The 14,519-nt window shown below is 45.4% G+C and overlaps 1 non-coding gene across 1 annotated transcript; it reads right to left on the reverse strand.

Annotated features, from left to right (window-relative positions):
• Positions 1–941: 941 nt before the first annotated feature.
• TRNAP-GGG (transfer RNA proline (anticodon GGG)) lies at positions 942–1,013 on the reverse strand. Its single transcript has one exon. It is a non-coding gene; the product is annotated as a tRNA-Pro (tRNA).
• Between the last annotated feature and the right edge of the window lie 13,506 nt (positions 1,014–14,519).

Raw genomic sequence — 14,519 nt, forward strand, 5'->3', positions numbered from 1 at the left:
ACAGGGCCTGTAAGATGGAGCTCTTTTGCCAGGCTTTTAATTGATCCACTGCCTTTCTATCTTGGTGCGTAAGTTATGCTGAATACTACCAGCCTATATATAGTTTTATGACTGGTAGCCAATGACATGGATCCTGGATCTTGATCTAATCTGATAATCCTGTAATTATGATATTGCTGTGTTTGGATGTGGTTTATTTAATGTCGTTGTAAAGTTTGTAATGTTGTAAGCCGCCCTGACATGGGAATGCGGGGTTTTCTTGCAGGATAGGGCGGGGTATAAATCAAAAAATTAAATTAAATTAAGGGGAGTGCCAGAAGTTAGCCAAACAGTCAAAGGCTGGACAGACAGTCTAGGGCTAGTCCTGCCCTCTCCAGCCCATTAATGACTGCAGGCATCGGCTTAGAACATCCACAGCTTCCTCATGGGCAAGAAAAGGAGAGCTGTGTCATCTGCACATTGGTAACAAGGCAGCCCAAACCTCCTTATTATGACCTCTCCTAGTGGCTTCATGTAGATATTAAATAGCATGGGGATAAGATCGAACCCTGTGGAACCCCACAGGCCAATGGCCTTGGGGCAGAGCAGGAATTTTCCAGCACCCCCTTTTGGAACTGGCCTCCCAGACAGGATTGATCCATCATAACATGGTGCTGCTTAGTCCCAGCACTGAGAGGAGGCCAAGTAGGATACTGTTGTGTATGCGGACCAAAGTGAAGACTTATTTGGTGTTCCTGCAGAGCTCATTGAAGTCATAAGGACTGAGCTTGGGGATTTGGGAACAATGGGCAGCAGGATCCACATTGTATGAACATATGAAGCTGCCTTATACTGAATCAGACCTTTGGTCCATCAAAGTCAGTATTGTCTTCTCAGACTGGCAGCGGCACTCCAGGGTCTCAAGCTGAGGTTTTTCACACCTATTTGCCTGGACCCTTTTTTGGAGATGCCAGGGATTGAACCTGGGACCTTCTGCTTCCCAAGCAGATGCTCTACCACTGAGCCACATCCCTGCTGCCCTGCTCCAATCGTGGGCCCACTGCATTGAACCCACTATATTATAGATACTATGCTCGGTACTGAAGGCCACAGAGAGATACAATCCCCCTGTCTAGTTCTTGGTAGAGGTCATAAACCAAGGCAACCAATACAGTCTCTGTTCCAAATCCTGATTTAAAGACAGACTGAAATGAATCCAGAAAATCAGTCTCATCCATGGGCCCCTGGAGCTGAGAAACAATTTGCTATGAAGTAATATTAATAGGGAGTTTTTATTTAAATCTAAAATTAGATTGTGTGAATTTGCTTGTTTCATTGGTCTCAGTACAGTTTTACTATTATGATCCAAGATCAGACAGTATATTAATATATAACATATGCATTAATTATATAAATATGACTAAGCAATAAATGCAGACGAGATCATAAATGGATAAAATGGATTAAAATTAAAATATATTTAAAATGTCTTAAAAGAGGCAGTAATCTTCTGTCTGTTGAAGCGGCCCATGGCACAAAATTTGTTTCATTGGTCTCATGATATTAATGCTCATTGCCTTGATTTTTTTTTTATTTCTCAGTTTCTAATCTATATTTTGCTAGGGTAATATAGTTACTTGCTGGCTAAATGCTTTGTCTCCCTTCTATATTTTCTTATCTGATGAAAGATTGACTGTGTGAATCTGGGCGTCATCTAGGCAATAGATTGGATGATTCCTCTCTTGTTGCAGTGCTTTGTGCTTTAATTGTATTTGTGTAAGGGAATACTCTGATGTGGTGGTCTTGACACAGAGTAAGGTTGGCTGTTATGGTTTCTAGAGCAGCTGGACCCAAGTAGGGTTACCAGCCTCCAGGTGGGGCCTGGAGATCTCCTGCTTTTACAACTGATCTCTAGCTGGCAGAGATCAACTCCCACGGAGAAAATGACTGCTTTTTTTGTATACAAACTGCCCCTCTTTTAAAAAAGTGAACAAGAGATTTCATACACCTAAATAACACGTTTCAATCCACTTTCAACGCCCTTTGCAACTGGATTTTGCTGCGTGAAATGGCAAGACCCCCTTGCTAACAATCACTGAAGTGGATTGAAACTGCATTATTTAGCTTGTGTGAAAGCACCCTATGCTTCTATAACAGCACTAGTCAACGCTCACCTTGGAATATTCCTCTTGGTATCCATAGGACTAACAGGGTAAACAATGACTGAATCATTCTCTGCCTGTCTTCAAATCTGCCCATTAATCCTGCGAAAGGCTACAGATCTTCCAAGAAAGATCTTCCAAGACTACAGAGTGAAATCGGCAGGCCTTTTTTTGAGCAGGAACACACAGGAATGCAGTTCTGGGGGTGTCAGGGGGTGTAGCCTAATATGCAAATAAGTTCCTGGTGGGCTTTTTTTGTAGAAAAAGTGAAACAATGGTGACATTGGTGAGTGTGGCCTAATATGCAAATGAGTTCCTGCTGGGCTTTTTCTACAAAAAAAGCCTTGGAAGTCCATGAAACCAGCATTTGGTGAGGCAAACCATGATCAGAATGATCCTCTAGAAGCTGAATCCTGGTTTCACCATGATTAAAATAAACCAAGGTGTTGTGTTGTGCATTTGTTTACCTCATTTACATTCTATTTTTTCTTCCCAATGGGGACCCCGGGTGGCTTATAACATCCTTCCTTTCTCTATGTTATCTTCACAACAGCCCTGTGAGGTAAGTGATTAGGCTGACAGTGTGGGACTGACCCAAGCTCCCCCAGTCAGCTACCATGGCAGAGTGCGGATTTGAACCTTGGAGACCCAAGATCTTAGCTGAACATTTTAACTGCTGCAGCCTGCTTGCTCCTACTGTCCAACTACCAGGCATGGAAGCAGGTTTTCATGTAGCTGGGTGAAGATCCACACATCTGAACAGGTGGCATTTCTCACTCAGATCTTGTTGCTAGAGCTTCCTACTGGTAAGTTTTTTAGAAGGAATGGATGAAAAATCTATATAAATTATGTCATAATGAGATTTTATTCCAAGGAAAATTATTGATTGGCCCTTTAAAAAACTGCCTGATGAAGCAGAAAAAAAGTAGCCTTAAATGCTGAGACCCTCATAGACAACACTTATTGGTTTTTCAGTTAAACACTGCATTTTGCTATGGGATCTGCTAACATCACAGAATATAGACATGTACCTCAGCAGACCATCAGAATGCCTGTAAAAACCCAAGCTTAGCATGCATTTGTTGATTTCCCCACATGCACCTTGGTCATCACATCAGTCAGGAGTCCAGGACCATGAGAAGCCCTGCCTTTAGGTATAGTGGCATTGACTAGTGGTGGTCCTAGAGAAACTTGCTGTAGGATGAGTCCTGGATGACCCTATGTGATGCATTTAGTTCTGGGGCATGGTGGTGGGGCAGGATTTCATCGAAGGGGTTGCTGATTCCCATAACCAACAGAATCAGCAGAGCAGCCCAAGATATGGTTAGTTTCCACAACAAAGAAGCACCACAAGGTGGTACAGAATGGGTTAAAGGCCTACCAGAAAACAGCTATCATTTGGAACAGATTGCCTCAGTCTCCACTGTAAACAGATTCACTTATACTCTGCTGGCATTCTAACAAGAGACATCTGAGGTCTCTCTCGGGAATCCTGTTATATGCTGTCTAATTTAAGGAGCATGAAGAGAAGGATGACGAGGCTCCCTGTTTCCTCTTCAGTCCCAGTTCTGGCAATGGGTAGCAACTTCTTTTAGTGTCTGGTAAAACAGGAGGCTCCAGTTACCATTCCTCCAGAAAGTAAAAGCAACAAAGTAGACAAGGAACACTTCCCCGGCAGTTTGTTTGGCCTTTTTGTATTTTATGTTTCCGATCTGAACGCCTCTTGCTCAGGCATTGTGCTTTGGATAAACAACCATATATCTTTTGTATGGCTAGTTGTTGCTTGTTTCATTGTCATGCTTATTATCACCACCCGAAATCCTGGCAGTCGAATTCTAATCTTCTTGTCAGTATTTTTTTTTCTACCACCGAGTTACCTGGAAAGACGTTAAGTGCATTTCTGGTTTTTATAGATAGGTACATTTGGGAAATCAATTTCTGAAACTTAAGCACGCGTTGTCTTGACTCACTCCTCGCCACTATTAACCTAGACGGAAGGAGACCAACAGTGAAATCCTATGCAGAATTACTCCAGTCTAAGCCTGTTTATTTCAATGGGTTTAGATTGGAGTAACGCAGAGCAGGATCATATTGGGAAGTTCCAGCAGCACATCAGCTTCCAAGTACTTAGCATTATTTACCCTGATTCCTAAATCGATTTTCTCTGGCCGTAGATATCTATAAGAACCAGATGGGAGTCTTAAAATACCTTTTTCATATGGCGATGAATAGAGATGTGATTTACAGCTTTGGAACAAGCAATCTTACAAGCCAGTACTTAAAAAGAACTCTGTTGTACTGTGTGTTCTTAGTTCACTTTTTAAAATTCTGTCTGTTTTTCTAATATATAAATGTACTTGTTTTTTTTCCCATACTCATGCACACACACACACAGCATACATGAACACCAGCAGGTAGGTATTTATTGGATCTTATAGGCTGGGTCCAGACCAGCACTTTAAGCTGACACAGGGACGGCTGGCAGATGGATCAAAAAAATCAAATCCAGACCCACACATCTGCCTCCCATCCCGCTCCTGTACTCACCCCAACTCAGTCGCAGCTCAAAAAGCTACCGCTTCCAAAGTATGTATGACCGGCATTACTCTCAAAATGTCAAGCATGCGGGTTCAATGACGAGTTGAAGTTGATACAAAGGGTTTATTGATGGACTGATAGTTTTGGTAACAGGTTCTTGAGAGTAATGCCGGTCATACATTGATACAATACTTTTAAGGCCTACTTCAAAAGGATTCCAAGGGATGGGGTTGCGGGATAGCATTCACCCATAAACTATCATAACTGTCTACATTCCCATAGTGTTATCAGGACTGTGTCCTTGCTTTCCCAGATGGCTCTCACTCCCTTGTCGGGAGGTATAGGAAGGTGCTGATTACTTGGTTTCAATTCTCATTACTTCTAATTACCAGCCATAAAGCAAGAGGGGGAGAAGGGAAAGAATAACAAACCATCACAGTTGGGTCCACCATGACATTTCACAGACCTGGTTAGGCAGGACCATAAAACAATGAATTAACAATGGAATTTTACCATGCGTGGTAGCAAATTTTAGTGCTGCACACTATCTGCCTTTCTGGTGTATGAATGCGGGAGTGTGCAAGCAAGGCAGATTGGTGATGTGAACCTGCCAATCCACTCTAGGTGATCGCTGGTATTCTTTTTAAAAAAAATGCCCAGAGTGCATGAGCACGTATGCGCATGGCCACTAAAAATGGATGAAAAAAGAAACCCAAACTTCGCCAAGGGGATGGTCCTCAACAACCAGTGTAGTGTTATTAACAGAAATTCCGTTAATAACTCTAGCTTCTCCCTGAAGGCCAACAATCCGTGTCTTCCAAAGGTACTTGGAGTCTGTTTCTAATTAATTCCATTTTGATCAAAGAGAAAGCTGAAGAGAGGAGGGTCAGGAAGGGAGGTTCTGCAAAATTTCAGAGGCAAGCAGTGACTTCCCAAACCTTCCTATCCTCCTGCTAAAGCACCACTCTGTAGTAAGAAACAGAACGACAAGGGCTGAAGTTACAAACGGGCACATCAGTTTGTCTTCAGGAGTCATTTCACAAAAAAAAAGAGGTGCCAGAACTCATTAGCACAACTCATTTGCATATGCCACATACCCCTGACATCTCTGGAAGGTGTACTAAATTATATCAGATCAGCATCTACCTTAAAATGCTTCTTGAAATAGAATTGTCATCATAAAACCTTACTTCCAGCATGCTTTTTAAATTACTTTCTCCTATGTAACCACAGTGGCATGATGAAGATTTCCATCTGTCTGTTTTATGTTTGGGCTATCCCCCCCCCCCTTTTTTGTTGGGGAAAATATTAGAAAGTTTGTCAGATCTTAAGATTTCAGCAAAATTCTCACAGGGGGTTTGAACAACAGCCCAGAAGCAAGTATTTTTTGGGGGGGGTGGGGGTGGGAGGGTTAAGAAAGAAAGAGCACAAGAGCTCTGCTCCTGGGAGCTTCCAAAATAAGGCCCGTTTGTCTTCAAAGAGAAACTATTATATTGTGGCAAGGTGTGAATTTGGTGATGTTTCCTTATTGAACTGTTTACTTACTTCCCCCTGGTCCCTTGGGGCCCAAAAGCCTGTGCTGTAGTTTGATTTCACTCCTTTTCTGCGGGTTGTTGCCTGTTAGTTTTTGTTCAAGCAGGGGCCAGGAAAGGTCCTGCTTTTGTTCCAATAAAACTGTTAATCCCTCTGGCATGATGTGCTTGTGGAATTATTACAGAAACTAAAGAGAAATTAGAGAGAAATCCCTCTTTTAAAAGATAAAAAAAAGACAATAAGAGGACTCAAGGGATATATATATAGAAAAGTGAATTCTGGAGAAAGAAATTTCCTTCCCAATAATAACAAAACATACAAGGACTCCGTCCGATGCTCAGCAGAAGTCATCCTGAATAGCATTACACTGTCTTTGTACTTAGGGCCACCTGAAGGAAAAAGCAGATAATCACATTGTTTGCACAATGTTTTTCTAAACCATGTTCTCAGACCGTCCTTCTTTGGCTGCCTTCTAGAATCGTACTGAAATATATTATTTCAATTTTATTTGCTTCTTTTATACCCCACCTAGGGACCCAAAGCAGCTTACTTCATTCTCCTCTCCTCCATTCTATCTTCATACCAACCACCTTTTTGAAGTAAGTTAGGACGAGAGTGTGTGACTGGCTCAAGATCACCCAGCAAGCTTCCATGGCAGAGCGAGGGTTCCACTTGTGTTCCTCAGATCCTAGTACAACTTCAAAGGAAATACTTCTTTACTCGTGAGCAGAGATTGTTTTGTAGAAAAATAGGTGGTGGAGCTCATCCAGGGATTGTTATGCAGCGGCACATACTATTCAATGGACAAGGAGGTGGAACTCTCATAAGGAGGAGGTGAAAGGTGCAGCAGCTGTGCTCCTGTGAGCTCCCACTGAACCTGAGGCCTGCTCATGAGTAATTTACCTTTGCCATTTTCTGCCAGCAGAGATATTGGCTACAAGCACAGATGTAACCACTAAAACAGATTAATATTCCGTTACCATGAATGTAAAGGGTGGAGGGAGCGGGGGGACGCATCCTTTTGCCACTTTGTTAGATCATGGGGAACCTTATCTATCACTGGACACCCCCCTTCTGTTAGTAATATTAACAGAGGTTTGCTACTATATTACTGTAATTAGTAGTATAGTTCTATCACTGTCCTATATCTAATTCTCTTTTTGCTGCCCCCTGAAGAATCTTCTCTTTGTACACCAGACACTGCTTTTTTCAACATTAACTTCTCATCACTGCATTTGAAGTTTAGCCAATTCCATCTCACTTTGTATTTCATGGCCATTTGGACCCTGCTGTCTCTCTCTCTCTCACACACACACACACACACCTGCCTACTTGAGGGCCTAGTACATGTACCTGACAAACTGGCTTCTAGAAACCTAATGCTAAAATGAAAACGTCTTTAAGATACTCCAAGATTCTCATCCATTTTTAATAGATGTATTTCCACTCTAACAGCACAATCCAGAGGGGGGTGGGTGGCGGAAAGTCTTTTGGGAGCAGATGAGCCGCTACGTGGGCGCAGGAAGGGTCTGCGCTGACATATGACCGGTGTCGCCACAGTGGGAGAGGAGCAACGTGGGCAGGGGGCCACCCCAGCGCCACTCCGCCCGAGGGCAGCGGCGCCTGAGGGCTGCACCCAAGCGTGGGTGGAAGTGAGGTGGAGTGTGGCATTCAGGCAGAGGAGGGGGTGGAGTTGGGGGTGCAGCCAGGCTTAGGCAGCTTCCTGAGCAGTTTGACCCATGACACGCCTTCCCGAAAGGTGCAACTTTACACCCATAGGCACTCGTTGAAACCAAAAACAAAGGCTGCCTTTGCAGAAGCTCACAAACTCCTTAGAGAGTGGCGTGATTGCCTCGCCAATCCCCTTGTGCCTCGGGCTAATGAGCCCCCTCCCCAGCACCCAATCGTGGTCTCCCCTCTCCTAGAAATACTTCCACTCTGGCCTTGCACAACTTAGTTGTTAGAGGGAGAAGTGCGTGGCGGGAAGATCTGACGGCGAGCTCCCAGCCATACAGACTTAGAGTGAGGGACAGGCAGGCACGTTGGTGACGGGTTTTGCACCTCACGGTTGCTTTGACAGTATCTTTGACTTGCGAGGGGGCGAGAGAGGTCTCTCCCCTGGGACTAACTGCTCTTATTTCCAGGTCTCCACAGGTTCCGGGCTCCCAGAGGCTCTGCATGCGAGGACTGTCGCCCATGGCTGGGTAAGTTCCACTGTCCCCCCCCCCCACCAGCCTCCCCCTCCCCTTGCCCTCGACTTCTCAGTGTGCGAATGTCTCTGGCACTTGAACCAGATAGTGGGCTCCGGCAGGGGGCATTTGCTGACCCCGCTCCCTTGTGCTGCCACCTGCTCCCTTCCCTTGGTCTGTCCTCTGCCGTGTTCCCAACCCCTGGCAGGGCATGGTGTGTGTGTGTGTGACAGCTGCCCCGTTGAGGGGAGGTGGATCAGAGACTGTCCCTTTAAGAGAGTGCCCGGCTGAAACACAGCCTGCTCTTCTAGCCGCCGCCACTACAGGTGCTCTTGACCTCTATCTTCGTTTTGCAGGTGGGACTCCAACATAGAGGTTTCCGCGTGTGTCACTCCACTGCCCCCCATTACCTCAGCTGTTTCTGCCCGCCGCTCAGAATGGAGCCCCGCCCACAGCGAGACTACCCAGCGCATGCCAGGGAGACTGTTGCACTCTGTTCTGAAAAAATAAAGTCTGAGCTGTGCCCTCTGTTGTCTCTCCTGCTTGGCATCTGCTGCACGTTCCCTGGGCAACCCCTCCCACCTCTGTCAGTGGCCTCTCCAAGGGAATGCCTGGGAGGGTGGGCAGACTTGGTTTGGGGGGAGAGACAATCTATGAGCCGCCACACTGTTCCTACATGGTTGGACAGGGGAGGGGAGTGCTGCTCCTCAGCCTGCCCGAGCTGACAGCCTACCTGACCCACAGGGCTGTTGTGTGCAGGGCAATAAGGGGGGCTGCTGAAGTGGACTCAGAGTTCTGTGGCTGATGCACTTGCACTCTGAGTTCCACGGCCCCCAGGGGAGGTGTTCTGTGCACATGGCAGGGGGTGTCAAGGCAACACAGGGGGTCTCTGAGTGGGGGGAGTGTCTGCTGCTGGGCTGCTCACTCCCAGACACACATTCCAGCCGCTGCCTATGACAGTGAACTCCTGCATTTGGTACTTCCTGCTTGTCTTCCTGTCATTGGCAGAGTCTCTGACATAGGGAGGGTGTGAGGGGATTGACGGCTTCCCCATGGTCCAGTGCAGGCCTGTCTTGCCCCAACTCCCACCTCGCCACCAAGCCAGGCTTCTCGTGAGTGCATGCCCAGCCTCACTCCTGTTCCCTCCCCGTGTTGGTGGGACGTCTCTCCTTTGCCTTTGATGGTCTGTCCATCATTGGCTCCGTTCTCTGCTTGGGGGCAGGTTGGGGATGGCTATCAGCCTCTCTGGGGCTGCCTCTCCCCATCCCTGACTGTCATGAGCCGCGGCGCATGCACCAGGACTGGCCAATGGGGGTGGGTGGGCTGGCCCTCCCGTCCGGCTACCTCCGCCTCTCTTGCGTGGTTATGCCAGCAGCATTGCCATGGCAACCATCTCCCTCACGGCAAGCTACGCCTCTCCCCTCCCCACGCTCCAGCATACTGACGTCCTCACAAAGTCTACTAGTGGCGCGGCAGCTACGCCGTGGCCAGCCGCCATGCACGTCTGGATTGGGCTGCCCGAAGATGAGGTTTAGGGTTTGCTTCTCTTCCCTAAGAGTGGTTCAGTGCCTTCACCAAAGTGAGTCTTTACTGCGGTCCTCCTTTCTCTTACTCAAAACTAGAGATGCCAGCCTCCAGGTAGGGCCTGGGGAGCCCATGGAATTACAGCTCATCTCCAGACTGCAGAGAGTTCTCCTTGAGAAATTGGCTGTTTTGGAGGACTCTATAGCATTGTACCCCATGGAGGTCTGTGTCCTCCGCAGGTTTCACCCCCAAATCTCCAGGAGTTTTCCAACCTGGATCTGGCAACCATACCACCCCCCCATCCTCCACCAGTGGCCGGAGGTGGGGAACCCATCAACCCCACTTCAAACAACTATCTGTAACCAATATACAATCTGCAAAGCCTAAAAAAAACTCATCCCCCATGCCCGATTATCTGGAAATGTAGTTTTTCATTGTCACATCAACATTATATTTACAAGCATACATTTTTTTTAAAAAAAACCCCATGAAGTAGTTTTATGGGATTGTTATGGTTTTGGGAGGATTGGATATCACTTCTTGAGATGGGGGTATAAAGTGGGCTGGTGTATACATTGAGCAGTAAACACTCCCAAGGGTCCATAATGTATTTTCTCACCGGGACAGTTGCTTTTCTTTTACACATTTCCTGAAATTATGATCTCCTGCTACATGTTCTGTGCCTCATTTTTAGACTCAAAAAGAAGAAGGTTTATAGATAGTTCCCACTTGCTTGTACACACTGCTAAAAAAAATTTAAAAGGTGAAAAAGAATGCCGCATTTGGTGCTGTGTACAATTCTTGTGTTCTCAAGAGGGACTGTGAAAGTCAGGAACACCTTTAGTCTTCTTTATCCTTTGTCCACCAAGTTCCAGCCTATTCTGGCTCGATCCCGTATCCCAACACAGTCAAAGTGGTGTTTAAAGTTGCTCACATCACAAACTGTCTCTTGCCTAACCAAGTCCAAACCACATAAATATCTGCCTTCATTGAGAGGTCAATAAAGTTGTATGTGAGAAAATGCAGAGGTAGACCATGGAGAACAATTTGCATGATACACCATCAGTCTTGGCTTCAGTGTTACATTTGTGTGAATGACTGCAAATTTGGGAATTGGTTGATGGAGTGATTAAAATGATGGAATACAATCTGGGATGGCCAGTTTCAAATCCCCACTCTGCCGTGAAACTCACTTAGTGACTGTGGGCCTGTCACTCTCTTTCAGCCTCACCTGCCTCACAGGGTGGTTGTTGAACAAAGTTTGTGTCCAGTGGCACCTTTAAGACTGACAAGACTAACAAAAAAATGGTTGTTGTGAGGGTAAAATCCCCAAGTGATCAACATTCCCAACCTATCTCCATTTCCCCTTATTCCCTCCCCATCTGTCACAATCCTCACAGCACCACATTTCTTCCTGGGGTTTATTCTCTTCCTCCCAGCTAACTGTTTCATCCTACCCAAGGACATTTCCTTATGTATACTCTTCCCCTTTTGCAGCTTTTCTGTTTATCCTGCTTTCTCAACTCCCTCCAATTCTCATTTCCCACCTTTCACCCAATTTTTCTTTCCTTCTTTCTACCCAACCCCATCATTTTTCATTCCTTGCCTTGTCTTACCTGGCCTTTCCTTCTTTCCCAGTTTTCCTTCAGTACTGAAGTGAAGCTACAAGTGTTTGGATAACCAAAGTAGCTTAGGAAGTCCAAAATACCTGGCAAACTCTTGTGAGAAAATCTTCTGTCTTCACTATATTTCCCCCCAGAATTAAACCCAAACAAATGGCAGCCATATAAACTAAGCTTGTTATTCCTGTTTGGGAGTCCTCAACCTGCCAGCTTGCAGTGGGCTGGCGGGGGGGGGGGGGGGCGGAATCCCTATCTGACATCACCTGCCTGATGACATCACTCAGAAGTGACATCATCACACTGGCAATGTCACTCAATGGCCGCTCTGGGCATTTCTGTGAAAACTATGGTTTTCCCATACGCTCTAGCAATTTAGGAAGAAAACTCTATGTACCAGAGCAGCTGGAGGCCACAGAGGACTTGGCAACCTTGTTGAATCTGTTATCTTCATTATGCTAATTTACTGCTCATCCTATGTATGGAGTGATAATTTCCATTTCATTGTATCTGAAGAAGTGTGCGTGTACACGAAAGCTTATACCTTGAATAAAACTTTGTTGGTCTGAAAGGTGCCATTGGACTCAAACTTTGTTCTGAAATTTTTTTGTTAGATCTCAGAATTTTGAAACTTTTTATTCCCCCCCCCCTCCAATATTGCTTTACTATTTTATTTTTGTCCTGCAAACCTGGGGGTTACCCAAAGTCTGTAGAAAAATCTCCCTTCTATATACATGGTCCTAATCTGTGGATTTAAGGATCTTCATCTAGGGCCATGTCCAGAATTAGATATAACAAGTGTGGAACACACAAAGACATGAAAGGAGACATCTCATTTCCTCTCCCTATTTCCTCTTTTCTCAAAGTCCCCATAATCTGCCCCCTTTTCCTGGTTCCTTCTCTCCTTCTCCAGGCAACCTACATTTATTTGCCCCACTGTCTCTAGCTTTCCCTGTTTCCCTCCCAAAGGCAGCATCACCCCAGAAAAAGTCTGGCCCGGTTGCAGGGTGCCAGGCAGAATTGGCCCAGCTGTATGGTGGGGAATCTGCTAGGACTTGAAGGAGTACCTTGATTTCCTCTATTCTCCCTCCATACACAATTTCTCTTTTCCTTTCAGCTCACATATCCTCATAATTCTCTGCTTCTTTTTTCCCACCCACCAACCAATGTCTCTTGGACCTGCTTCCCCTTCTTCATCTGTATTTACTATTTATTTACTTCATTTACTTTGCTTATGTCCCACTGGACCAAACTATCATATCTTAAGTCTCTAGTGGTGACAAACACTTTTTTTTTTAAAAAAAAACCTCTTGTTTCTGTTGGGCTTAATGTAATGAGACTGGAAACCTGGGACTGGGCTAGCTTGTTAAATCCCACATCTCCCCATGGTAGAATGAGTGTAAGCCGAAATGCCCTCAAAACGAGGTTGGGGAATAGTCAGGTGGGCACCTGGCTCACTAGGGATCTTTTACCTATGTATACAAGATTAGCCGTCCAGAAAGTAATGCTTAAAATATCAGGGACTCTAATTTAGTAAAACCAATTAAAATTTATTGAGAAAAATATAGTCTTCCATACAAGATAAAAATACTCATAAAATCACACATACAGTCCTAGGAAAGATAGATAGATAGATGATAGATAGATAGATAGATAGATAGATAGATAGATAGATAGATAGATAGATAGATAGATAGATAGATAGATAGAGATATTTACCAATTGTAGTCTTCAAGGAAGGCTCCAATGGCGATGAGCGGGAAGCGGGTAAGGACCCGGAACTGATCAGAAATTGGGGATGGATCTATGCAGCGGGATTGGGATACTGATAGAAGCACACCTGTGCATAGCTAGTCCACAGATTATAAGGACTCACTTGAGCCCTCAGGGGATGGGAGGAGAAAGGGGGAGGCTCTGCAGTGACCATAAGGGCTGGACTTCTGCAGGAGCCAATAGCAAGTTAATTGGTGGCACCTAATTGGGTGTCCATGACTGACCAATGAACAAGCTTGGTCCAGGAGTACCTGAATAAACTTTCAGGTTGAAACGGACCTGGGGGTGGCTCCAAAGTGACAGTTGGAAAGAAGAATAGAAGTGAAAACTGGGTGGGGATTAGGGAATTTATCTAAAAGGGTGACAATAGAGAATCTAATGCTGGCCTAGGTAACACCCAGCTTAGACAAAGGAACTTGGCTCTGGTTAAAGTTGGTCTTCCTCTTCTTCTGTCTTCTTCTGGGCACTAGTCTTTGTCCAGGGTTCCGTTGAACAAAGAAAGTGGCGGTTGGATGATTAACCACTCTGGGGTGGGTAGGTTGCTTGTAGGCCAAAGGTGACATCTGGTATGTACATGAGCCTTTTGCTACGATGAAATGGAGTCAGGTCTTGCAGGAAGATGGCTGCGTGTGGTGTTAGCCCTCCACGGTGGATTCCATGGTCAGCGCTTCATAACCATTCGCCTGGATAGATCCTAGCAGCGCAGTCTCTTCCGCTCCATGGCTGGTATACGAAACGACGGGAAGACGTTTGTGCTGCTGGTAGCCACTCTTGTACCGGTCTAGAGTGCCTGTGTAGCTTATGGCTGCTTGTACAACATAAGTCCCTTATGTTCCTGGATAGGTTTGCCCACACTCTCTGGCCAGATGTGTGTGAGTTACTTCTCCAGGGGCTCTGGCAACCAAGCTGGTAACTACGATGTTCAAAAAGGGGGCTTTTCCTCACATGAGGTGCTATCCCACAAATAAGGTGGTATTTTGTCTGTGATTCATTTTTATTTTTTTCAGTACATTTTAACTCATCACAAATGAAACAGTAACTGTTGGCTCTGTTCTATAGCCACTTGAGGCTTTGGATGTTAATCCATCAAAATTGCTTTCCCAAGGCAGCCACATTTGAAGAGCGCTCGCAGGATCACATTGTATGCTGGCTATTCCTTAAAACCATGTTACCAGTTTTTCTTTCATCCAATCAAGATGGTT

This window comes from Heteronotia binoei, chromosome 16, assembly GCF_032191835.1.
Source record: "Heteronotia binoei isolate CCM8104 ecotype False Entrance Well chromosome 16, APGP_CSIRO_Hbin_v1, whole genome shotgun sequence".
Lineage (NCBI taxonomy): Eukaryota > Metazoa > Chordata > Lepidosauria > Squamata > Gekkonidae > Heteronotia > Heteronotia binoei.